Below are 21,667 nucleotides of genomic sequence, written 5' to 3'. Positions count from 1 at the left end.
AGGTTATCTGAGCATTTGGAATATACTTCAATCCTTGGCCAGCATGAATCCTTTTTTTATTTTTTCCTTTTGAGGAAGATCAGCCTTGAGCTAACACTTGCCACTAATCTTCCTTTTTGCTGGGGATGATTGGCCCTGAGCTAACATTTGGGCCCATCTTCCTGCATTTTATATGTGGGACACCTGCCATAGCATGGCTTGGTAAGTGGTGCACAGGTCCCCGCCTGGGATCTGAACTGGTGAACCCCAGGCCGTCGAAGCAGAGCGTGCAAACTTAACCGCATGCCACCGGGCAGGCCCCATGAATCCTTTTTTTTTATGAATTTAGTAAACAGAGACCAATCAACATATGGTCTATTAAAAACTACTGAAAAGGACAAGCAATTACCTAAAGACATAGAGGAAAAGTCTTCTACTGAAGTAGATATGCTATAAGAAACAGCAGAAGAAAAATTTTTTTAAAAATATCTGATCCATGTACTTGATTATGTAAAAGAAGATAATTCAGGTATATAAACTAACAGCAGATGAGGTAATAAGTAGGTAATAGGACAAGATAATTAAAGGCTATATATAAATGAAATACAAAGTAAACAAATTAAAAACCATACGGGCAGCAGTAAACAGTGACCTCAAAAATGCAGTAAAATGGATTAGTGACGTACAGGCCAAACATGAGAAACTCTCTCTAAATATAGAAGGAAGGCCATCTGAAAATGACATAACGTAAGATAATTGACAAAGCGACTGATGAAAAGCAATCCCATGGAGACTGGGTTCTTGAACCAAGGGAGTAAAGTGTGATTGACTAGAACAAAAATTCCCCAAGACAAAAAGGAGGAGGAGGTGGGGAAAAGAAGGAGGAGAAAAAGAAAAGAAGACTCCACATCAATGTATTTTTCAGTAAACTGTTGCCAATGCAAAAAATAATTGCATAATAATCCTTTAAGTATCTTAGCAAAACATCTCTTAAAACTAATGGCCAAAAACATTTCTTTCTACAAAGAAATAATAATATGGATGATCATAACTTCCCCAATATACTATTTTAAGACAACAGAAAAACACATGCAGAGCCCTAAAGAAAAAGGACAAAATAAATTTCTGAATGGGGTCAAATTGATATTTATGTGAAGGTCACATAAAGCTATTTTAGATATCAAAGACTCAAGGGGCAAAAGCTCAGATTTCTTTAAGGAATTAAATTGCTCAAAGATACTTGCCAAAACACACAGAGATAATTCAAATTAAAAACTCAAAAATGGGCATTTCAGTTTTAAAGAACTATGGAAACTAAAATCAACTGAAAATATAAGACCAGCCTATCTAGTTATTTTGATTTTGGTTGCAAAATTGTATAGATATCTGTAAAAAATAATCTAGAAGGCAAAAAAGGGCAATCATAGTAAAAGCATAACAGCCATAGTGAACCTTCAGAGACCAAAAGGCATATAATAAAAATGAAGAAAAATTCTGTGAGTATAAGGAGAAATTAATGAAAATAAGTGACACATATGAGATGAAAAATCAGAATCAATGTCAGATTAAGAGAGCAAAAATGAAAAGCAAACAAGGAGGACCTGAATAGCATAAAACGTGGGGTTAAATGAACAGATAGTCTACATTTAAAAAAAATCTATAATAAGACAGAGTACTTTCTTTTCAAGTGTTCTCGGCACATTTATAAAAGTTGACCATATATGGACCATAAGGACAAAAATCCCCCAAAGCATAAGGTGTTAGCAACCAAATTCTCCAGCCACAAAGAAATAAATGAAAAAATTAAAAAGAAAGGTTGACAGCAGCAAACAAACTCAACCACTTGGAAATTTTAAAAATTCTTTCTGATATATCCATCTGAGGAAATAACTTTATAAGTGGAAAATGTTTTAAAAGCAAATATATTTATCACATCTTTATTAAGAATAAGAAAAAAATGAAAACCACTTAAATCCATGACAAGTGGGGGCAAAATTAATCAAGGTACTTGCTGTGTGATCTCGGGCAGATTACTTAATCTCGCTAAACCTTTATTTCCTTATCTGTAAACTGAGGACAATTAACTCCCTCAATGGATTCTTGTGAAGATTAAATTAGATAACGGTAAAATATTTTAATCACTATGCCCGCCATCAGGAGAACACTCAATAAGTCTTATCCGTTAAGACTGTCATTATTGAAAATTATGTTTAGGTTGAGTTTGGAATAATATAGAGAAACGCTAATATTACTCTATCAAGGGGAAAGTGCAGGATAGAAATCTGAAATGTAGTAATAAAAACTACATAAAATAAACAAATGTGTAACTCGAACAAAATTGGGCCTCCTCATTCTCTCACTTTAAGTACCATGTTAGCACAGTGACACATCTAAAAGAAACACAAATGTGACTTTTAGAAAGCTGTGAAAATAAAATGGGTATTTGAGAATAGAGAGGTGTGGTTTACATAATATTTCAGGCATCTTGCAGCAAAGCTCCTAAAAAGGTTCTTTGGAATGTTTCCCTCTAGAGTTCCACTTCTCATGGCAACTGCTCAGCTCTTTCTGCCTCTCAGGGCCTCAGATCTTGTCCCTTCAGGGGCTTCTTCATCCCCTCTTACAGAGCTAGCCATTGCTCTCTGCTTCTCCTATTTGCATTTCCATTCATGATTCCCCTCCACCAATTAAATGAACCTTCCTTGGGACGCCCCCCTTTTTTGAGGGGGGCCGGTATGGGTGGGTATTAATACGTGAATATTTTAAATTCAATAATTGCGTCTCTGTCATTGAAAGAGAAGCAACATCCACCTCTTCCTTCTGCAAGAACAATACATGGAAAATAAACTGGCAGGAAGCACACTAAACAGCTACTAGTGATTGTTGCTGGATAAGGGGGCTATAACTTGTTGCCATTTTTTCTACTTTCCTTTAGTTTCCAAATTTTCTACAATGAAAATATATTACTTTTTTTTTTGTAAATTGAGATAAAATTCCCATGCCATGAAACTCACCCTTTTAAAGTATACAATTCAAGCGTTTTTATTATATTCACAAAGTTGTACAATCATTCCCACTATTTAGTTCTAGAACGTTTTCATCATCCTAAAAAGAAACCTTGTGCCCATTAGCAGTCATTCTCCATCCTCCCCGACCACCCTCCAGCTCTGGAAACTACTAATTTACTTTCTCTTTCTATGGATTTGCCTATTCTGGACATTTCTTATAAATGGACTTATACAATATGTGGCCTTTTGTGTCTGTCTGTCTTCTGCTTAGCATAATGTTTTCAACTTCATCCATGTTGTACCATGTATTAGTACTTCATTACTTTTTAAGGATGAATAATATTCTTAAACGTATTCTATAATGGGAAAAATATTTTAGCTTTTTAAAAAATGTAATGAGTACATAAGTATAATCCTTGATTGTGAATTCTACTGAGTACGCAGATACAATCCAACAATAATAAATGATTTTTGATGATGCATAAATTGTTTTCAAAACCATGTATTTATAAAGCTTAGCAAGCCTGTTAAACCTGCTTTTTTCTGACTCAAGCTCTCAACTAAAAAAACCATAGGAATTTAAATGATACTTGCTGAATATCAGACACACAAACTGAACCATATAAAGAGTGAGCTGTGGACACCCAGGACACATATATACAGCATAATATTTCATATATATAAAATAATATTTCAAACAAAAGATGAAAAACTCCTGGCTTTTAAATTTTGAGTGTTCAAAGAGAATCCTTATAGTAACTGAAGCAAGCAATTTTAAGAAATTGTTTGGAAACATAGCACACGAAATATTCTGTGGTAATCAACTGTAGTTAAGATATTTTAAGCTTGGGTCAATATAGTATAATTCAGCTTTACATTCATCAAGAAGAAAGAAGTTCCAAATTCGTCCGTATGCATGCTGTGTGTGTATTTGCGTACCTGCAAAATAAATATTGAAGCACAGTGAGTGCATGAATTTAATGTGATAATCTTTCCCTGGAAAGGCAGATTCTACACATTGTCAGTTACAAGGGAGATAGCTCAATCAACACATTGCAGCTAGCTCACAGAAAGTAAGGATTCAGTGAAAAGCAAAATTCTGTAAACGAATGACATGCCCAGGACGTAAAACTTGGAGCATTTCAAATACACTGAGGGTGCAGTGGGGTGGTGACCAGAAGTGAGGTGCTGGTAGTGTCTGGTTCTTGATCTAAGGTGCTGGTTACATAGGCATGTTCAGTTTGCAAAAGGTCATCAAGTTGTCCACTTGTGATCTATACACATTTCTCTATCTATGTTATACCTCAATGAATTTTTTAAAGTTAAAAAAAAATAAAGCAACAAAAAACCCGACACATTGATTTTGGAGGGCCTCATGTGGGTGAGCCTTAGCTAAAGGCTGGAACCTCAAGCTTTGTCAGGAATTCATAACGAAAATATGGGTCAAGTCTTTAAAGAGATGTCGAAGATGTAAGTGCTTGTTTGAGAAAGCTAATATCAAGTCTGTAGACTAAATGTGCTTAAAAATCCATCCTCATGAAGTAGTCTCTATAGCACTCTATCGTAAGTTGTTCATTAAAAGCATTCTTTAAAGATGTCACTGGGCTAGCTTCAGTAGCACCAGGGAGACCACTTGCTGTGAAACTTTCCGATATGATGACAAACAATTGCATTTAATCATTTATGAGACTATAATATGTCAGTTAGGATTAGGCTGTGCTTTGATTCAGGAAAATGAAGAAAACTGCTTTCCCCCCCCCGAATTTCTTAGCAAAGTTAGACCATAAATGGAAAAGTGCTGGCAGACAAAAATCAGACTCCTTAAAATCTCCTATTTTATTCGAGGTTACTGGCTGACAGCAATGTGTAGATCCTAGCTAGTATTTTCAGGACATGTTCCTGTACCTTCCAACTCTACGTGGAAATTATTATATGAAAGATTTTACATTTTTTAAACAGCAGGATGAGGCATTCTTTGCGGGAATGGGAAATGATAACATTATTCTGGAGTGCACTCGGCATTCAAAAGACTTCAAAATGTCCAAAACTTTCATCCAAGTATAAGACTATTCCTAGCAAAAATAATTAGGGTATACAAAAAGATTACATTAAAGGAATATTCATTATATCCCTATTTGTGGAAACAAAATATTGGGAATAATTTTAGAAATCCAACCACAAGGGATTGGCTAAAGAAGTCTTATATCCATCTACTGGGAGTGTGTGTGGTCATGAAAAATGTGTTGTGGGAGTACATTTATGGTTATAGTTAGATGTTCATGATAAATCTTTAAATGAAAAAGATTACAAAAAATTTACAGAGTAACACCATTCCTTAAAAATGACCTACCTAAATATACACAGAAAAATTGGGGATAGAAATGTATTAAAATATTAATGCCAATATCTTTTAGGGGGTAAGATTATAATCAATTTCATTTTTCTTTTTTTCTTATCTATATATTCTATCTTTTCAATAATGAATGCATGTTATTACAAAGAAATTTTAGACAAAAGTGAGGATGGAAAGTAGGAAAACCAAGGAATAGAATTTTTACGTGTGTAAGAATATTTCCTTATGTGGAATTAACATCTACTCTTTACCTTCTCTTTGCATACCTTTAGAGCTTTATGTGAAGTATCTTTCATATGTTAGGAACCCAGCTTGCTGTTTCTGGAACCTTTCTTTCAATTCTGAGCAGTCATCCCACTCATCAACAATATCATCTTGGAGCTCCCGGTCATTCAGCTCCCTTGACTTATAGCAAAGGAACTAATGTCTCAATAGGCCCAAATGCAAAAACTACACAGCCTCTCAGCCTGTGATTCTGCAGCACGGATCCACCTGCAGAAGACCAAGTATAGAAATAAGCCAATGGGAAGATCTCCTTCTCTAATCTTTCCAGATCAAGTTATCAGACTTTGAGAGATTTCAGTTGTCTTTCAGAAGAGAGTTCCTGGTCTAATTCAAATAAATAGATTGAAAAAAAATTGGAATCTGAAATATTCTAAGGGTTCACTGTTGATTTTTGTTTGATACACACAAAGGGAAACAATTTCATTCCTTGAAGCCTCTTTCCAGGAGCCTTAATGATCAGCTGCCAGATTTAGCCTTGGCTCCATCTCCACCATGCCTATTATTCCTCCATGCTATTGATGTGACGCCAAATCTCATCCCTATTTAGAATGCACAAGACCAGATGTCTTTATAAAAGGGGGAGTTGGTGAATCTATATTGAAAAGAGCCAGGACAACATACTGTAATGGACGGAAGCACACAGCTTCACGGGTTATGGTACTAAAAGTACACTCACACAAAAGAATCAATAGTCTTCGTCATAGTATATGAGAAATAAAAGAGAGGAGGGGGAGCTGTAGAGAAGGCAGTCAAGAGATTGGCTGCTCATTAGAATCACTGGGGGAATTTGTTTGAAATACTGCTGTCTGTATAAGAATGTTCTTGGCAGCACTATTCATAATAGCTAACAACTGGAAACAACGCCTCAACAGTGGAATGGATAAATAAATAATAAATTGAGGTCTATTCACACAATGGAATATTACACAGCAGTAATGAACTACTGCCACATACATCATGGATAAATCTTACAAACATAATATTGAGGAGAAGAAGCCAGACACAAAAGGGATTTCAATTTATATAAAAGTTCAGGGGCCGGTGCTGTGGCCGAGTGGTTAAGTTGGTGCACTCCATCTCGGCAGCCCAGGGTTTTGCTGGTTCAGATCCTGGGCGCAGACCTAGCACTGCTCATCAAGCCATGCTGAGGCCGCATAACACATAGCACAGCTAGAAGGACCTGCAACTAGAATATACAACAATGTAGTGGGGGGCTTTGGGGAGAAGAAGAAGGGAAAAAAAAGACTGGCAACAGATGTTAGCACAGGTGCCAATCTTGAAGAAAAAAGAAGTTCAAACTCAGGTAAAACTAATCTATAAGATTAGAAGTCAAGGCAGTGGTTACCTCGGTTGGGTAATGACTGGATAGAGGCTTAAGAAGAGCTTCTGGGCGTTCGTGATGTTCTCTGTCTGCATTTAGGTGCTGGTTATGGGGGTGTATTCAGTTCGTGAAAATTAAGTTAGATACCTGTGATTTGTGTATTATTCTTTAAATAAGATACACTACAATAAAAATGTTTTAAATTCAGATTCCTGAGCCCTAACATGGATGTACTAAGACTGTAGGTTATAGATTTTCCAGGGTATTTTTTTATTTTGTATTTAATTAATTAATTAACTAATTTTTTTTAAATTTTTCCTTTTTCTTCCCAAAGCCCCCCGGTACACAGTTGTATATTCTTAGTTGTGGGTCCTTCTAGTTGTGGCATGTGGGACGCCGCCTCAGCATGGCTTGATGAGCAGTGCCACGTCCGTGCCCAGGATTCAAACTGATGAAACACTGGGCCGCCTGTAGCGGAGCGCATGAACCTAACCACTTGGCCACGGGGCCGGCCCCTCCAGGGTATTTTAATGCAGGGCCAAGGTTGAGAATCGCTGGATCGGAAAACCTACATCTAGTGGTGTGCTGGAACCAGCCCCTATTAGCCCATGAGAACCAGTTGTTCAATTTTCAAGATTTTTCCAAGCCTATTAAAATAGTGTCAGTATTAAAACTAAATTATATAAAGTTTTGATTAAATAAATTATACTAAAAACAAAGGTACTAAATACTCAAAACTCATCACTTTCTGATTTTACTATTATCTATATTTTTGAGGTTACTTATGCCAATTTTATCTGTACGGTGGAAATACTATATAATGGCGTGTTACGATGTCATTTCTTCCCATCTCTATTCTCAGTCACAACGGTAGCTTGAAACTGGCAGGGTGGGAGTATTTATGGCAATCACTACACATCAGGGCTTGCTTTATTGCTCTGTTGATTGTCTTGACTTAAGAAAATGATTAAAAAATGTTAACGCAGATTAAACTTAAAAGTGTGTTATATGTATAGCTGTTACATTATGAATAGTTCATTTAAGGAAACATACAGTTAAGCTATTAGCTGGTTCAGCAAAGGAGTCATTCGTATCTTTGATGAATGAGTACAGTTCTGACATATGACTTTTTTGTTTCACTTTTGTCCTACTCATTAACATAAAGGAAAATATCAGCCAACATTTATATGTTAGCTACATCCCTTCATCAACTGTCCTTAGGTAAACTATGGAGAGAAGAGTTCAGCAAAAACCAACAAGCAGGCATTCTGTGAAACCCAACTGACTATATGGAATTTACAATGAGGAGTCTTGTATATTTTATTATTATTTGTAAATTGTGTGCTATACACATTCTTTATGTTAGTAAAATTTATAATCAGCTTATGTATGCACATAAATGCATTCTTTTTTTCCCAGAGAGCTGGTTGATTTACCAGCACGCCTCTGTCTACATGCCTTCCATGTTTAAGATTATATGACTTTCTATTACGATTTAAGAAACAAGCAAACAAAACAAGGCTGGAGTCTTATGGCTTCTAAGGCATGAGTTTAAGCAGAAAATATAGTAACAACTATAGCTTAGAGCCTCACATACTCAAAATGTGGTCCTCAGACCAGCAGCATCAACATCACAGGGGAGCTTGTGAGAAATATGTAATCTCAGTTCCCACCCTAGAACTCCTGAATCAGAATCTGCATTTTATAAAGATGCCCAGGTCATTTGTATGCCTATCAAAGTTTGAGAAGCACTGCTTTAAAAATAAACTTCTTGGTATGAACTGAAACTTATATAACCAATTTGAGGTTAGTAATAAGGTTAGGAATAATCTAGCAATTGGTGATCTTTAAGCATCTAGCACTGGTTTAGCCACTTCATAGCACTGGGGAAACACATAATTGCTTCCCTTAAATCTGAAGAAAAGGACAAATGTACATTACGAATGTATATTACAAACGTACCTTACGTGTACAAACTTCTCTGGAAATATTAGTTATTTGGCTGAAAATATAGTAGTTGCTTTGAGATGCAGAGGTCTATGTGGAACACACGTTAGTACTTAATTACAAATGTACGTTTGTCAAAACTGCGCCACTAGGAAAATAAAGGCTATTCTAGGCGACTTGGATTATTAATTTAAAAAGGGGGAAAAGGTACAAGAAAGAAGAAAATCACAACAGTACCTTTCCTCCATGTATGTGATGAATAGGCTCTGTTGCCAAAGACTTGGTTTCAAAAATCCAAAGCAGGGCAGCAAGTGCCACATGATGAAGTGTGGCAGCTGGGGAGAGGAGGGTGATGAAACACTTCCCGGAGATGTAATTTAGGCCAGGGTAGCTATCAAGTGCTGAGGGTGAAAGGGGAAATTGTAGTGCTTATGCCTTTCCTGTCGATATATCAGTCAGCCACACAGGACAAAAAGAAGACAGGGAGGCACACAGAAAATACTCGATACCAGAGTTAATTGAAACGATGGTAGGAAAGTCTCACGGGTTCCAAAATGGAAAGCAAAAACACTCTACTGGCAATAATACTCTCTGGAAATATTTCTTAGTTATTTGGCTGAAAATATAGTAGTTGCTTTGAGATGCAGAGGTCTATGTGGAACACACGTTAGATACTTACACAGTGTCTGGAAGGAAATGAGAGCCACAAATCTCCAAGGGGAGCTTGGTATTAGTTTGCGGCAGAAACTGAAGCAATAAAATAATTCGAGTAAAACTTGGCAACACTAGAGTGTGAAGAAAACAAATGTAATCGTGACCAAGCCACTGGTACCCAGAGAGACCCCTGAGCCTGTTTTTACCCAAGAAAAAGGGTTACTATGTCCATCCCTTGCAATATCAGAACTCAAATGACTCCAGTACATTTGGTGGCAAAATAATAGGACTGTCCTAATGTGTTTTAACATCTTCCCTTGAGATACTCTAGGGAGGCTAAGAAGAGAACTAGCCCTCACTGAGGACTGTGATGTGCTTTACATGCGTGACTTCCTAACATCCTCATAATCCTCTGACGGAAGTGATACTCTCTCCACTTTATAGATGAGCAAAATGAGGTCCAAAGAAGTATTTCGCCCACATCACATAGGTAATAAAAAAGCCAGAGCACAGACAAAATTAAAAGGCTCCATACTTGATTAAAACAGATCAGTCAACAAGGACAGCTTGGAAGGGGTCAAAGTATGAGGCTGTTAGGTTCTGAGTAAGAGGAAAGGACTATTCTGTATTGGCGTCAAGGAAGGGAAGTGAGGTTTCTCCTAGTACCCACCATATCTTTACACTGCTGGAACCCTCTGCTCACTCATTTCTGGATGTATCTTAGGCTTCAGAGGTTTTTCATACTTGACAGTGGTAATTTTGCTAAGTGGGAGGGTTTAGAAGACAAGCACATTTCAGGCAGCGTTATGTAATAGAACTGAGCCCTGGCTGGAACTTGAAAACCTGGGTTCAGTTCCAGTTGCGTCTCTATGAGAGCGGGAGTTACATCACTTCTCTGGGGGGCAAGCTTTTCCACCTCTGTGAGGCTGGATTAAGTCTCCTTAAGTGCCTTTCTGGGCCCATGATTCAACCCTCCCTGACTCATCTGTTTAAGATCGTGACTTCCATCAAAATATATTAGAGATGACCTGAGAGTTAACAAATGTGTCCAGGCAAGACGGCTATGTGGTTCAAGATACATCAAACAAACAAAGAAAAAGCCCTGCCGGAATAATTATTAAACTCCTATACTCCATCTGCAAGAGTAACCCGAAATGAATTGCTTTCAAGTGTTTTTTGTTTTTTCCCAGGAGTTCGTTTAAAAAGAATATATATTCAAGTTCTTAGACAGATCTTGGTGCAAATCCAAGCTCTACCTCCTCCTGGCTCTTTAAGTTAACATATCTGAGTTCCATGTTTTGCTTCTGTAAAATTGGAATCGATAATGAATATGAACTGTAACGCAGTAAAGTGTCTGGCATCTAGTAGGAGCATAATAAGTGCAGTTATTGTTATTCCACTGGTCATTAGGGGTTTGGACTATGGTTGAGTAACAATTCAAAGGGAATTTCTCCACTGAGGGATGGAGCCTGAGATGGTAACTTCATTGGGAACTTGCCATTGATCTCTGTCTATGCAACAAATAAACTCAGGTGCAGAGTGGAGAAATGTAATTGCTTCTTCTGGACCTGCTGGCATTGCTTTCTTTGTAAAAGTTTCTAATTCACCTCTTAGTGGATAAAACCATATCAGAGACATGCTGATGTACTTGATGGGATAGCTAGAGGGAGTCTTTGAAGACAGGAGTGTCCTGGGACATCGAGAAAGATGTCTAGAAACATCATACCTACATTTCATTTCAGTGTCTTTATTTGCCCATTTCCTAATTTCTGCCCTATGAGCACAAGGAACAAAAGATTCCAGGAAGAGGAGGAGTGACTTCACTTTGTCTGTAAACTAAAAAACCAAACAATGCTGATGCTGACACATAAATAACCTAAATAAATAATCTATACACCTGCCATCCATTGAGTGAGTGCCTCTTGCCCTCCCCACCAAAGCTTTCCCTTTCCCCCTCCTCTTTCCCACCACTCACACCTCCTCCACACCCCCCCACCGCCTGCCCCTTTCTACACACACCACTTTTTGTGACATTTTTCCTTCCTGCTCCAAGTTTTGTTTTGGTGTTGTGAGGCTGTGAGAAGCCTGGGTGGAGAAAAGATGATGAACACAAGAAGCAGATTCAAATCATCTGTACTCTTTGAACCCTGTTATGTGAAGCCGACCGAGGTCTTCAAATAATGCGATTGAACTGCCTGTTCTCTAAAAGGAAGACCAATAGAAAGATTTCAATAAAAACTTCCTCTGTTTTCTACAGGTATATTTCCTGAGCAAAAAACATAGGAAAATTAAAAATGTTTCCAGCCATGTTTTGAGACAAGTCAAGAATATTAACCAAACCCTTCTGAAGTTCAAAAAAACAAATGGTTGCTAATTAAATTATTGTTAGAGATACCACGCTAATACTAAGGTCTCTTTTGGCATTAAAATTATATGATTCAGAGTATAATTTTACCCTTTAAGTAATTATAGGTTTATAGTTGCTATACTGATATTTTTATGACATACCATTGTCACAGCTAACCAAATACCAGCTGATGGCGAGGTCTTAACCTCTCATGGGATCTTCCCAGTATTGTTGCTCTTCTGATCGATTATGTAATGACACACTATATAACAACTTTTATAGGACAAAAGCTGTCATAGGACAGCTTATAAAAACCCCTTAAATGCTGAAAAGTATCTCAACTAATTAAGCTTTTAGGGTTATTAGCTTGAATCAGGGGTATCAGTACATTAAAAAAAGATGACATATTAAGGTTTTCTTTAGTAATTTGTCCCCCATTTCATTTTTTATTACCCCTTTATATAATACTCCCTAGGAACGATTAACAACTGTTACAAATTATTCTACAAAAAGTAGGTGGGAAATACGGGAGAGGGGGAAGAGAAGGCTGTCAACCTAGGCAAAACCAGAAAACATCTTGCTTAATTTTGAAATACTGGCCATTTTCAGGACTTTGGTTGGGATTTATCTATTATGTCTCCAAACCTATCTACATGGCACATTTCAGGCAAACTGAGGTTCCAGAAGGAATCCAGTGCTTTTAAGCATTGTGCCAAATTGTAATGCTTTCTCAAAGACGCTGTGCAGATTCAAGAAGCTCACGATTCTGTTACAAAGCTTTTGAAGCAATAACGCCTTTGAGTTTGAGAGACTTAATTTAGCTGTTCTAGATGATTGCAAAATCTCTCCCTGTTGGGTTCTCAAATTCTGTTTCTCCCCAAACTATCATCCATTTATCATCTATACAGATAAAAAATGGGTTTGGAAATTTTTTTTCCAAGCATACGTGGAATTGCCAAGTAATCCCACAGAACGGAAAACGCTGATCTTCTCATAAATTTACTATTGACCCCCAATTCAGCATGATCTTGATTTATTCTCTAATTTTTCCTACATGAATGTTTAATATTTTGCCTTTTAAATCTGTTTGTAAGATCCTTAAGACCAGAGACCCTATGATAAAAATTTTCTTAAATCTTTGACAGTGCCATGCCAAAAAGTACACATGAATATTTATTTCACTGTTTTACTTACGAGAATGGAATTTATTCTTTTGCAACAGCTGGGCCATTGAATGTTATTATATGAGCTGCAATTACCAAGTTATCTTAGGCAAGTCACTTAACCTTTCTTGGCCCCAGCTTCCCTACTGGAGAAGATTTTTTCAACTATAGAGTTTAAGCTTTAGAGTAAGACAGAACTTTCTTTTTGGTTATACTCCTATTTCTTCTATTTACCACAAGTAGGAGTTCAACCTATTATCTAACCTCTCTGAACTTCCAATTCCTCACCTCTTGTTTGTGGATCAAGAGAGTGGTTTCAGCTCACAGGGATTTTTTGATGCAGGATGAGAACATAAATGTAAAGAATGCAGCACATTACCTGAACTTTGGTTCATGCTCAAAAATGTCAACTATGATTATATCAAGTTTCTTCCAGCTCTAGAGTGCCAAGATTAGGATAGAAGTAAAGTCTTAATCATCAAGCCCCCAAGTCCCCAGAGTCCTCATCTGATTGGCACCACTTGGATCCCCAAAGTAAAGAAAAAGTCTTATAAAGGACAAACTGATTCAAGGCCCATTTACTCAGTAAATTCTATTCTATTCTATTCTATTCTGTTTACTCAGAGTAAATAGAATAATTTTAACAATCATTGAACTTGAAATATCAATACAATAACTATAATTCATAATTGAGTCCATAAAAAAATGACAAAGACAAACTGCTTTAAGACAAATGACTAAGAAACCTGTTCTGAAATGCATAGTCAGAATAGACACAGGATGTCATCAATCTATGGCCATAGGTTTGCACAGACACTGACCTGGCTTGCTGGAAGTGAAGAACAGAACACCCTGCTCACAGCTGGACTTACCTACACAAAAGAGAGAAATATTTTATAAATGCTACTGCTTGCCAGGAGCACACGGGGAGCCACTAAAACTTTCAACATACATTGTTGTCTTTCTTTTCCCCCAAAAGGGCAGAATCTGCTTTATTTTTTTGCTAAGTGTCAGTGTTAAAATGGCATTTCTTTGGGTCAAATACATCCTGAAATAGCTAGACTAACATTTTGTAGCATTTCTGAAAATATATTTCTGAGCATTTGGGGATGACACAAAAAAAGCACTTGGCCACAAATCCATGAACGGGAACACGGAAAACCTTATAGGCATTTTACAATACAGACATCATAGAAGTGGACATGCTATTCCTCCAAAATTGCATTTTTAGACAATATTATCATAAGTAAAAGTCCAAATGATTCTGGGTTTTCCTATTAAATTATAGTTATATAGTTAATGTTATGTTGTTGAGCCAACGACATCGAAGTACCTGTGTTTCTATTTCCACCTCTATGATCACACATATGTATTTAAATTTACACTACCTTCAAAATTTTGGAAAATAACAATCAATGGGCAAGTTTAGAAAAACACTGACCATGATTATATTGCTTCCTAATGGGTTTTTCAAAGTCTTCCACACTGGGATGAACTAGTTAAATCCCTTCCCACTAATATGTCCAAATAGGATCCAGGAATCTGAGAGGAAACCTTGTTTAATAATAATTTACTGCCCACTCCACCTGCGGAGCAGTATGCAGACATTATTTATACTTAAAAGTCTTGTGTTTATTTTCTAGCAACCAGTGACTCTCAGGCATCTACAAAGTTATTGGAAACGAACTCTAATTCCAAATTTCTAAAGAGTGTTTGTAAACAAACTTAACAGTGTATGTTTACAAAAGCCGCGAGCTTGCCAAGATCAAACAAACAGAGCCTTTTGGCTATTTATATCTGCTGATAGTGAGAGGACTGTTATACAAAGATGAAAACTACTGATAACCTAACTGTTTTTGCAGTTTAGAGAGGATACACAGTACAGAGAAGAATACGCAGCACAGCCCCGGTTGGGGGCGGGGGAGCCCCAAACTGCCGAAACCTCAAGCTGAGCATCTGGCTGGGGTCCAACAGAGTCGCGTGAACAGCCCAGGTTGGGGGAAGTTCAAAGTCAAGGCGACTCTTCTGGTCTTAACTTCCCAGACTTTCCTAGGTCGGGATGCCTTTGTGTATATATCAACCTTCATGCATTTCCCCCCCAGCAAATGTGTACAGTCAGCTCGAAAGGCACAGCTTGTGTGCTGACGTGCAAAGCCAAGTCAAAACCCTGCGCTCGGCGTTCCCTTCTAACTTTCTGGCTTGTCCAAGTCTAAATATTGACATTGCTCCGCAGTTGAGATGTTTGATACTGCTGAGGATAGAAAGGGCGCAGCTAACAGTAGGATCTAATGATATATTTTGACATAGTTGTGCCTTCTTTCCACTTCTTTTTGCGGGGAGGCGGTTGGATTCTCTTGTCTGCACATCTCCCGCCCACCCCCCACCGCCCACCGCCCACCCCCCACCCTATTGTTCTCCCAGAAAGCTGAGCACACAGAGACAAGGTAAGGTGTTTTGCAAGCCCCTCAGGGCAGCTCCTACTGTTGTCACAGCAACTCACAACAGACTCCATAGACACGGGGTTGGGGGCGGGGAGCGTCAAACTGTGGGCTGACCAGTCAACTCTCCTGGGGCGACAAGCGCCCAAGGGGCCAGCATATCCCCTTTTTCAGGTCCTCCGGCTCCCCACCACTGTCCTTCGAAGAAAAAGAGCCCTCTTTGCGGCGCGGCACCAACCCCTCCCAGGCGAGGCCAGCCTGCTAAGGGTGCCTGTTGTACATTTTCTCAGTTCCAAGTTAGGGGTGCGGCTGTGCGGGCGCTCCTAGAAATCTCTTCGGCTCGCCTCTGATGTGAGGGTGCCCGGCCTCGCACAGAGGCGAGGGCGGCTCCCAGAACAGCTCGGTCCCGTAACTCTCTCTTGGGACGCTGCCGGCCGCGTGGCGCGGCCCGGGCCTCCCCCCTCCATGCCACCCGCTGGGGCCGGGGCGGTGGGGGCTCCCGGGCGGCTGCTCCGAGAAGTTTCGTACCGTAGCGCACTCACGACACAGAACCTACCCTGAAGCCGAGCGAGACGCGAGCTCTCTCCGCCTTCAAGGGCTGGGGGGAGCGGGGGGGCCCCCGCTACTCAGCAGCAGCCACGGCTGCGCGCGGTCGCGGGTGTGCGGGGTCCCTGCGCGCGGCGTGCCGCCCGCCGCCCAACTTTGCACAAAGGCAGCATGGCACTGCCTCGCCTGCGGGCTCGCCGGCGCCGCCGCCGCTCTGCCCCGTCCGGGGCGAGAGGGGCTCGCCCTTTTCCACCCCCAGCCCTCCCCTTCTCGTGCCCCCACCCCCTCTCAGGCGGGCCGGCCGGGCGGAGCCGAGCGCTAGGCACCGAGCTCCGCCGCCGTGGCGGCCGCCGCTCTCTCTGTGACGTTAGCAGCCTTCGCGGCTATTTATATCCACACGATTGGATTTCATTCATGAAACCAGGGCCTGCTGTGTCTGTGCGCCGGGGCGCTGGTTGCAAAGGTGCCTCCGCTTCACGCAGACCCGGGGGGCACGGGCTCGGAGGCGCATGGCCCGGGACAAACATGCGCGGAGCACGGGAGACCCCGGCCGTTCTCCCAAGCGGCCGGGAGGGGAGGGTCGGGGCGATCTGTGCTCCCGTCCTCTGTGCCAACATCCCACCCATTCCCGTCCAACTGCTGGCCCTTTGTCCCAGGCTCTGGAAAAGTAAGTTGGGCCACTAACCGGCTGGGCAGCATGGCCTTCTTCCCCCTGGGAGCTGACCGGCCGCGGACTCCGAGGGAGGACATTGGCTTTTGTTTCCAAACCAAGCCCAGCTGCTGACTAAGGGCTGCGTTAGCTCAGCCTCCTCCCCTGGGCGGCTGCACGTGCTGGCGGGCTCCCCCCCGGGGTTCCCTTCCCCGGGGACTTGGCCCCGGGGGGGAGGGGGGGGGGGGGGGGGGGGTGGGGACGGCATCAGGACGCACCCCTGCTCCCGACCCGGATAAGGAGGTGATTTACAATCTCCTACAAATGACTGAGTGAGGAAGTGAAGTTGACTTCTAGTCGCTCACGGATTGTCGGAATTCTTGGAAGCCTAAGACAGTCCATCCCTCCTGAACGCGTCTCCCTGCGCAGGCTGACCGTGAGCTCCTAGGACCGGACCAGGGGTAGTTTTCATGCATTCACATAACAAATACTTATTGAGTGCCTACAGTATGTTAGGCACCCTGTTAAGCTCTAAAAAGGTGACAATGAGCACAACCAACCTGGTCCGGGCCCTCAAGGAGCTTTCGGTCAGGCTGTTAAAATTACCTTCATTGAGGACGCTGTCTACCAAGGACTGGGGATACAAAGATGGCAACAATGTGTCCTTAGGACTCAAGGAGTTCTCAGGTAACTGTCTCCCTGAGGTTTTGAAGGGCTGGGGAAAAGGGAGCCATTTTTTATTGCAAGGGCCATTTCTTTGTGTTATCCCCCAAGAAACAGAACAGAAAAAATTCTAATGCAAACAAACCCGTTTGTCCCTCAGTTTCTTTCAGGAAGCCACCTTCATTTTCCCAGATGGAATACTTACTCTCCCTTCCCAGGATCCGCCGATGAGTTTTAGTCCATTGGGTATTCCTGATCTTCCCCACTAGTATTTATTTGCCTTGGTGACAAAAGCTTGCCTGGTGCTCTCAGAAGCCCCCAGAGACCCCAAAACATAGTGAAATTCAGTGTTTTTACAAGGAAAGGTGTTCAAGGCAATGTGCTTTGTTTAAACCATCCTTACTGAACTGTCTTTGGAAATGGAGTTAGCAGTCCCTAATCTTTGATACCCAGAAAAGAGCATAGTGAAAAGTCACATACAGGGGTCTGCTCAAAGAACTTCAAGACAGACACATGGGGGAGTGATCATTTACTTGGCACAACACCAACTTCCCTCAGTCTATTTAAAAGTGACTCCATTTTGAAAGGTTTAATCAATATACATTCTTTTCAGGAACAGATTTCTTGGGAAAAGTTAATTAACCCTGCTCACCCCCAGCCATCAGTCGTCTTTATTGCAAGCCATTGCTCTTCAAACTGCCCTGGGGGCTAAGCCACAGGGTAGGAACTCAGAAGAAATGGGAATCAACCTGTATTGCAGCCTTCATATGTGGGAGGCAATAGGCAAGGAGGTTTAAAACACATTTTCTCAATTAATCCTAAGAACAACGGATGAAGTAGATGCTATTATTATCATAACCATTTCATAGATGAGGAAACTGAGGCACGCAGAAGTACGTAGTTTTCTGAGGTTTTGACAGTAGCATTTTGACGTGGGTCAGCATGTGCCAAGGTCTTATTTTATCACCAAGCTGCTTTTTGACATCCTGCCTTTCCTCAGTTTCTTTCATTTCTTCAGTTATAAATTATAAAGAGGTAAATGGCATGCTTAAGCAGCAGGCAGGTGCTAGGACCAGCAAGACACCTATACAAAGATCCCAGTTGGCAGGCTACCATTCAGATGTTGCCCTCCATCCCCAGAGGGTACCAAGGCTCAGGTAGGCCTTCCAAAGGATTCTTCTTCCATAGGGGGTAAAGAACAAACAGTCATCATGGCTGCCTAAATCTGAGGAAAACTGACCGGAAGAACTTTTGGGAAAATTGATGTGAACAGTAATTCAGATATGGCAGAGGAAAAGTCACTGTTCTAGGAAGTCCTTCCAAACAAGGGCAGGGACCTGAGGAAGAGGTTGCCACAAAGGTGCTATGTAGCCCCAAAATTGTACACATGAAACCCCCAATTCTGGAAAAGTTGGAGAAAATGCAGCAAGGAGTACAGACTATATTTTGCCAACAGGGAAGGAGAGAAAAGGAGCAATAGCAAATAATCCTCTGAATCACCGCCAATTCCTGTCCTTGTTACTACCACAAAATAATCCGCATTTATATACTACAACTGATGCTTGCAAATAAAATCAATACGATTCGCTTTTAATAAATATAAAAATTGGTACTTAAGCTTAAATAAACCAACACCATTTATTTAAAGACTTTCAGGGTTGTACTGTACAGAAGTGGTGTAAAAACTTTTGACTAGCTTTTATGGTAAATATTTAACCAAAGTCATAGGATTAAAAAATTCCCACAATCAAGATACAGAACTGTTCTGTTATCACAAAAGAACTTCCTCACGCTACCTCTTTGTATTTGCATCCCCCGCCCCCCCGCACCCCCAAGCATTAATCTGTTCTCCATCTCTAGAGTTTTGCCATTTCGGTACTTATATTAATGGGAATATAAAGCATGTAATGTTTTGAGATTGAATTTTTTTTAACTAAGCGTAACGCCCTTGAGGTTCATAAAGGGGGCTGCACGCATCAACAGTTCCTTCTTTTTTATTGCTGAGTATGTATGGGTATACCAGAGTTTGTTATTCCATTTACTCACTAAAGGGCATCTGAGTAGTTTCCAGGATTTTGCTATTACAAATAACACTTCTGTAAACATTTGCACATAGGTATTTGTGTGAACATAAGTTTGTATTTCTTTGGGATGAATGCCCAAGAATGCAATTGCTGGGTCATATGCTAAGAAACTGTCCAACTGTGTTCCAGAGTGGCTGTATCATTTTACAGTCCCCCAGTAATGTATGAGAAATCTAGTTCCTCCACATTCTCACCAGCATTTGGTATTATCACTATTTTTTTTTAAAAAATTTCAGTTGTTCACTAGTTTTGTAGGGACAACTCATTGTGGTTTTAACTTGCATATGTATAATGCCTAATGATGTTGGCACATCTTTTCACATGCCATCCTTATTTCTTCTTTGCTGATATATTTGTTCATGTCTTTATAATTGGATTTTATACTTGGATTTTTTTCTTGGATTTTATAATTGGATTGTCTGGCTTTTTACTATTGCGTTTTGACAGTGTTTTCAAAAATATATTCTGGGATCATAGAATTTTCAAATTGCAAATTAAATACTACCTCAAGTTAACTCTACTTTGAATTCAATCACTATTGTTCAACATTTCTATTGCCATCAGTTTGAGAGAGAATATAAAGTATTCCCAAATACTTACATAGAACTCCTATGGAGAGGGTTTTTTCAGGATTATTTCATAAGCCTGCATTTGAGCGGTCGGTAACGGACATCCTGAGCCAGGCCGACACGTGGCTGCGGCCCAAGGAGCCAGGGCCACGCCTCTGCGCAGGCGCAGACGCCTCCTCCAGCGGCCGGCGGGCTGCCCCGACCGCTGCAAAAGTCGCCTGAAAGGACGACAGTTTCGCGCTCTCTCTTCCTACTGGGACGCAGAACTTCACGCTGTCGTTGGCTGTTTAAAGGATAGTATCCTGGGTGGCGAGTTCCAGGTTTCATGGACAAGTACTACCAGGATTTGAAGGCATGGAAGAGAATAAGGTGACCCATGCGCTAATTTTTAAGAATAGATGTGTTTGGTAGAAAGATATTGAAAAACAGCTGTTGGAGCGGATTCCTGGAGTTAACATGGCAGCTTTCATAACAGCCAACAACTTTGCAATACTCTAAAGATGAGGTGGCTCTTGACATGGTCGACATGCTGGCTCACATGTTCAGGTTTTCTGGCTTTTAAAGAAACAGTTCTGGACCACAGAACAGAATAAGGCCAGTGGGCACTGGACTTAAGCAGTGGCTTGGGGGCGACTTCCTTGTACAAATCATCTTGCGTGGCAGCTTCCCAGAAGAACTGGGGCTCCAGCTCCCACCTCCAGGCAATGGGGTCGGTTTGGACCACGCGGGCCCAAAAGGCCGGGTGCGCTCCAGCTAATGATGACAGAAAGGAAAGACTGACCCTGTTCTGGGACTCTTCATTAATGCTAAGTATTGAAGCATCACAAAGAAAAAGACCTGACCCTCTGGAAACACTTTCTTGGATTCAGGAATTCAATTACTTCTGCGAGAGTAGATGCTTCTCTCAGATGTTAGACTACCGTGGGGCGAGATGATGTCCAGTATTCCATCTGGTGGGCCCTTTCCCCAGCTTTGTGTAGTTGATATATCAACAACATGGAATAACCTACTATCATTATCCCTTTCTGTCCCAAATACCACAGGCAGGCTTTGCATGAATCTCTGTGTTCATAGCTCTTTCACCTGGATAAGAGTGGCAACACTTCAGCTCAAGTGGCCCAGCTGTGAGGGGTTTTGACTACTTGGGAATTTATCTTAGGTGTTACTCAAACTAGTTCTTAAGGTCTCTGAAGCTCCTATTTTCTGTCCAGTGTTCTGGGGGAAATCCAGGCTAGTCTTGGCTGTGGGAATCAACTGAAAGAGATATCCTTCACCTTTACGCTACAAGTAGAAATGAACTCCTAGTCTTGGGTTTGAAGTCTAGTCATCACTGTTGGTCCTGATGTAGTTTCTAGGAGAAGCTTTTTTCTTTTTTTAAAAAGTTAATGTTCTCTGGGGCTGGCCCTGTGGCCGAGTGGTTAAGTTCGCGTGCTCTGCTGCAGGCAGCCCATTGTTTCGTTGGTTCAAATCCTGGGCGTGGACATGGCACTGCTTATCAAACCATGCCCCACATGCCACAACTAGAAGGACCCACAGTGAAGAATATACAACTGTGTACCGGGGGGCTTTGGGGAGAAAAAGGAAAAAATAAAATCTTTAAAAAAAAAAAATTAATGTTTCTTTCTTACTTTTTTTTTTTTGTGGGGAAGATTGCCCCTGAGCTA

General features: G+C 40.7%; 1 protein-coding gene across 10 annotated transcripts in view; it reads right to left on the bottom strand.

Moving 5' to 3' along the window:
- Positions 1 to 21,667, bottom strand: part of RHOBTB1 (Rho related BTB domain containing 1) — a 117,389-nt gene that overhangs the window by 47,117 nt on the left and 48,605 nt on the right. Inside the window, exons 1-4 of one of the 10 annotated variants that reach the window (XM_046653099.1) lie at positions 16,049 to 16,347; positions 13,876 to 13,926; positions 9,128 to 9,291; positions 5,604 to 5,829 (exon numbers count right to left, since the gene is read on the bottom strand). The exons of 1 other annotated variant lie outside the window; for it this stretch is intronic. The gene's annotated coding sequence lies outside the window, so the exon portion shown is untranslated. Of the gene's footprint in view, positions 1 to 5,603; positions 5,830 to 9,127; positions 9,292 to 13,875; positions 13,927 to 16,048; positions 16,348 to 16,723; positions 16,742 to 21,667 lie in introns of those variants that run through there. 8 more of the 10 variants (XM_046653096.1, XM_046653105.1, XM_046653098.1 and 5 more) reach the window with 8 other exon arrangements.

This window comes from Equus quagga, chromosome 2, assembly GCF_021613505.1.
Source record: "Equus quagga isolate Etosha38 chromosome 2, UCLA_HA_Equagga_1.0, whole genome shotgun sequence".
Classification (NCBI taxonomy): Eukaryota; Metazoa; Chordata; class Mammalia; order Perissodactyla; family Equidae; genus Equus; species Equus quagga.
This window is presented reverse-complemented; position numbering and strand designations above follow the sequence as displayed.